General features: G+C 41.4%; 1 long non-coding RNA gene across 1 annotated transcript; it reads right to left on the reverse strand.

Annotated features, from left to right (window-relative positions):
- Positions 1 to 479: 479 nt before the first annotated feature.
- Positions 480 to 3,471, reverse strand: LOC109199104 (uncharacterized). The gene is made up of 3 exons (XR_002059583.2): positions 3,416 to 3,471; positions 832 to 945; positions 480 to 537 (listed from the first exon to the last, which is right to left on the reverse strand). It is a non-coding gene; the product is annotated as an uncharacterized LOC109199104 (long non-coding RNA).
- Positions 3,472 to 5,812: the final 2,341 nt, after the last annotated feature.

Consider the following 5,812-nt stretch of genomic DNA (forward strand, 5'->3'; position numbering starts at 1 on the left):
AACAAATTGCCCTCTTGTTAATCACGAGTTAACTGTGATTAACCAATTTTGGAAACCTCAGTTCAGTGTTACTAGACACACTCAGGCCTGATTAATTGCAGACTTGTGAATCAAGAAATCAGTTAAATAGAACCTGTCTGACAAAGTGAACAGGCTAAAGAGAACCTCAAAAAGCAACTCGTGTCACCAGCCATCCTCCTGGTCCTCAGTGTTAATGCCCACTGTAACTGGGAGTGAAAGGCTCAAGCAGAGAAGCCTATATAACAAGATGAGACTGACAAATATTCTATTGAATGTTTAAAAAGAAAAATATCACAGTATTTATGCTTTCACTGAGCATATACCTGCATCAATGATGAACTCTCAAGGCTGAAAGTCCTGGCCTCGGTCAGCCACCGTCCACTCACACACACACGGCTCACATCACCAATCCCTGACTGCTTGATCATAACAGCAATTGGGCTGCTGGGAACATGACGGCCGTTCTTCTCGATGTTAACAAGGTGCTCACCAATCTCCTTGGGAACAAGGAGATTCCTAAGACAGACAAAACAGATACTGGCTGACTCACACCTGAGCCCATCATCAATCACGTCTTCCCTGTTAAAGATGTTGCCGGACCGCAGGAGAGGGTGGTGTGTGTGATAAAAACGTGCTAAACTGCAACGCTGCTGTTGTCGGGTCTTCATTGTCACACATATCCTTACTAATTGACTGCATTTTTATTGCTTCAGTTTAGGCATCTGATCAGAATGTTTCCAGCATGTAGACTTATAGAAAACCATTATCAGTGTAAGTGTAAGCGTTGCTGCAAAACCCTCCGCACTTTACCTGCATATTTCAGCCCAGCCATAGCGCCAGGCGAAGCTCATGACCCTCAAAACATGGAGCGCAAACTCATTTGTGCATCCACAGTGAAGTCTGTTGTTGCCTCACAGAAGACCCCTAAAAACAGGACATAGAACATACATTACACAGTTGTATCTCTAAATATAATCATAACCCATATAACCTCAAATGAGACCAGTCTACTGTAATTTAGGTTTTACACAGTTCAGCTGGCAGCTGGCAGAGTTCCCTTATTCCCTTCATAAAGTTACTCACACAAGTTGGGCCCTGATTTGATCTGAATTCTGCAATAATCTACACTATTGGACAGACGAGCCAAAGATCAGATCACCTTCTTTGAATAAAGCTGTGGTGATAACGGGAGGAAGAAACAAGCACCAGCACAAGCTGGTCTTTGCCAACAGCTATCTCTGCCAGAACAGAGACCAAAGAAATACACTGACACCTCTGATCTGCTCGAAAGCTTAGATTCATTTAAAAAAATAATAAAAACATCAATATACTGGCAACCGTACAAGGTGGGGGGAAAGCCATCGTAAAAACATTCATGCTTAGACAAACATCCATCCGTCCATCCATTCGCTTCCGCTTATCCTTTTCAGGGGCGCTGGAGCCTATCCCAGCTGTCATAGGGCGAGAGGCGGGGTACACCCTGGACAGTCGCCAGTCTGTCGCAGGCTAACACACAGGGACAGACAACCATTCACACCTAGTGACAATTTGGATTATCCAATTAACCTATCCCCACAAGCTGCATGTCTTCGGATGTGGGAGGAAGCCGGAGTACCCGGAGGGAACCCACGCAACACGGGGAGAACATGCAAACTCCACACAGAAAGACCCGGCCTGATGGTGGAATTGAACTCAGGACTTTCTTGCTGTGCGGCAACAGTGCTAACCACCGTGCCACTGTGCTGCCTGACAAACACTTAAAAGCAAAGTTCAAATGACAGCTCAAAAGGACCTGTTTACATTCGCGTACCAACTACAACCCTGTTATTCATGTTTATTCTTGTTTTTAAATCCTTGCCATTGTGATTTGAATTTGATCTTGTCAATTTCGTCAAACATTTTCATAAAAGTGTTATGAAGAGTTGTTCCATGTAGTATGACGGAAAACATTCAGACCGTATTATAGACTAGAGATGGCGCGATACCACTTTTTATGTCCGATACCGATATCATAAATCTGAATATCTGCCGATACCGATATGAATCCGATATTGTGTTTTTTAATCAATAAAACTGTTTTTTTAAATATCTTGCTGCATTTTGTATAAGTTCATACTCAAGTTTAAATAAACAACAACACTAAAGCTATTCTGTTATACCTGTGTGTAAAAAAATACACTGCACCCAAAATATTTCATAGTTCAACAACACTGATCAATCTAATAAACCTTACCTAACTTAAAACCTAATTTAAACCTGCTCCATCCTCCCTATTCTGTATTTTAAAGAGTACTTAGCAGAAATATTAAGCAACCTAACTAATAGGTTGCAAACTCCCAGCAAAAAAAAAAAAAAAAATAGGGAACCACCCACCCTCCACCTCATGATGCTTAATCGATGTAATCAACTTTAATTTGATGCAGGGTGAAAAAAAATGCACAGAAACAAATATTTTTCAAGAATAATTAATAGATTCAACATCTTTCTTCTACAGAATTGCAGAATTCACAGACGGTACCTTCCCAAGGAAAAAGTACTATAGCTTACTAGGGTATATAGACTTAACAGTACTATATACAGTAATGGACTTCTATACATTTTACATCAGATTAAAACTTTGAGTGTAAGATTCAGATAATTATTATTAAAAGCTACATATTTCAAATGAGAATAAGAAAGAAAAGTATTTTATGCCCCCTGGCTGCACTTTGCTAGATCCGCCCCTGCACAGTTACCAGCCGTCAGCTACGTAGAAAAGGATCCTGGTGTAGAAAGTAATATTAAATAAATTCTAACAGCTTATCAAGCTTAAACGTGCTGCTGTTGTTCAGCCGCTGGTTTCCTCTTTCTGGCGCGAAGTGGCCAAAAACAAAGAAGAGAGATGGACTCGCAACAGAAAAGCCGATCAGCTGATCGTTAAGCAGTTTCACGATTGAAGTAGCGGCAGGAAGGGAGGGAGAGAGAGAGGCAGTCGCTCCATATATCGGTTGTTAAGCTTAACATGGGAACGCTTTACAAACATTCAGAGATGAACTTACACACTTGCTTTACTTCTCTCTGGGATAACTTCCTCGGAGATGAAATGCTGGTTTGTAGCAAGGCTACAAATACACACAGCCGCTGTATCACATGAGGCATACTGCTGCAACCTGCTACGGTTATAGCCGAGTTACTCCATGTTGCAAGTTTTGTGAGATGCTTTTTTGATATTTAATGGATCGGATTACATTTTTTATTTTCGCCGATATCCGATCCAGTAATTTAGGTCAGTATCGGACCGATACCGATACGTAATATCGGATCGGTCCATCTCTATTATAGACCAATAAACTAAATAAACGGACTGTTTTTGTTAGCACTCTCTGACTTTGTGAGGCAGTACAGGTATTCTTACCACTGCGGCTGAGTCCTGGTCCCTCTGCCTTAGAAGGATCCACTTTGACCCTGAAGGATGTCATTGGAATAGCCTAAACGCAAACAGCCTTTGTCCTGATGGCAGAGACAAAGGCTGTGTTAGCATGTACCTTTGCAGTAATGCTCTACAGTCATTTTAGCCTCAAACAGCAGTGGGTTAAATAAGTTTCCCTGTAATATCGGTTGTTTGGAATATTTCTTTGACATGAGCATATGTTTGCGCTCTTTACTCTCACACACACAGTTTTATGGAGCTTTACCTTGACCAGACTCTGAGCAGTCAACAGTGAAGTATGTTGGCTGGAAGGCTTGGAGGCCCGTATTTGCCACTCCAGGGTCAGAGACCTTCACCTTGTTTGGATGACAGCCTGCTCCGATATTCATCTGTGGGCACAAACACCAAAACTCAAGAGACTTTTCAGTGAGAAGAAAAGGCAAACCCTGCATGCAAGAGTGAAAGTGAGTGCATACTCACCCTGAATGGACTCTCAGTCTCCCCAGGAGACCATCACAGTCTGCTTCACAGGCTTACGTGGGGTGTAGGTGCAGGTGTATGTGCTGTTGCCATTATCCTTAACCTGGACATCCACAGAATTGACTTCACCATCCTGTGCAGAAGACAAGGGATTAGTTCAATCAGATTTAACACACGGTAGTTTCGGACCATAAGGCGCACTGTTGATGAACAGGTCTGGTTTTATACATGAGGCGTACTGGATTATAAAACGCATTAAGCGAAACAAAACAGTCAGATAAGTCAAACTTTACTCGACTCTTTCTTCTAGCTTCCTCTACTTCCGTACCATTGATTCATTAATGTTGAAATCTCTCGCAGCTGCTCTATTCTCATGTTCTACTGCGTGACTGACAGCCTTGAGTTTGAAATCCGCTTCGTAAGCATGTCTCTTAACAGGTGCCATTTGGGGTCCTTATCCACACACAATACAGTAATATTATGTTGAAGCGCAGCGCGTATCACTCCGCGAGGCTGCTGACTACGTAACCATGATGCTCCGACAATCCATCAAGCGGTGCGACTTCGTAGCTTACCAAGTCGTACTAAAACATTTTTGACAGATTTTGAGCGCCGTGTATTACATAAAATCGGTTCAAGGTCAGTAAGCACAACCAGAATTCATACATAAGGCGCACAATTAAAGGATTTTAAGTGCGACTCATACTCTGAAAAATACGGTACATGCAATATATTTAACATATTTGTGGTCATATACAAAGCCAGATATACCTGGCTATAATTTTCAGAGGAGCTTTCCTCCTTGCTTGGCATCAACTGTGAATTCAGTGGTTTTCCAACAGCCAGACCACTGCTCTGAAGGCCTGGACCGTACGCCTTAACCTAGAGAAAACAATTTTAAACAAACAATTAAAAAGGAACAAGTCAAAGATCTACTACAGCCAAAGAAGATCATTTACAGACTTAGCGCTGTGAAAAATATTTGCCTCCTTTCTGATTTCGTATCTTATTCCATATTGTCACACTTACACGTTTCAGATCAATACATTTATAATATTAGACAAGAATGTGTAATATTAAACGGCAGTTTTCAAGGGGAAAAAGCTATCCAAACATACTTGGTCCTATATGAAAAAGTAATTGCACCTAAAACCCGATACCTTGTGTGTCACCTCTGACACCAAGAACTGCAGCAAGCGTTTGGTGCTAGAGGTCACATTTTGAGTTTGTAAAGATATTTAAGGTAGACACACGTAGTTAGCGGCAGGTGTGTTGTTGATCGAGAGGGCTTAGCCTCTACAGGAGAGCTTTCAGCCATGAAAAGTGTGTCCATCACAAGCCCACCACCATGATCTCAGGTCTTGAGGCAACAATCATGAAAACTAATCTTAACTGAGAGTGTTGGATGTCCTCATTGTTGCAGAGCACATGGACAGCATACTCACCTGGTTCTGTGGGCCAGCAGCACATGTCACACCATCCATCACCCTTGTCATCACATTCAATCTTGGTCTGAGAGAAACCTGAAGAGAAATAGAGCAACTTCAGAGAAGAAACTGAAGCTGATCAGCACATGCTTCCGATCGCTCGTATTTAAACTGCTATAATAACTTGTTGGTCTATAATATGTGAAAACATATATCAAATGTATCCTTCATGGATGAAATCAAGTCATCTTGAGCCACAAACAACATTCCTATAACAAGGTCGAAGCTGCAATGAGTTTTTGGTAGTGACTTTTATATATGCTTTATTTATCTAGTTCCAACAATGGGTTGACGTTAAAAAAAAGTGTTTGTTAGTTTTTTAAAAAGCGTAATCTGTGCAAGAGGACAGCAGATGTTGCAAGAAATCTAAGAATAGTTGTTTAAAGTTATTTGAAGTGGACAAAGAGGATAAGGC

Source organism: Oreochromis niloticus, unplaced genomic scaffold (genome assembly GCF_001858045.2).
Source record: "Oreochromis niloticus isolate F11D_XX unplaced genomic scaffold, O_niloticus_UMD_NMBU tig00007063_pilon, whole genome shotgun sequence".
Classification (NCBI taxonomy): domain Eukaryota; kingdom Metazoa; phylum Chordata; class Actinopteri; order Cichliformes; family Cichlidae; genus Oreochromis; species Oreochromis niloticus.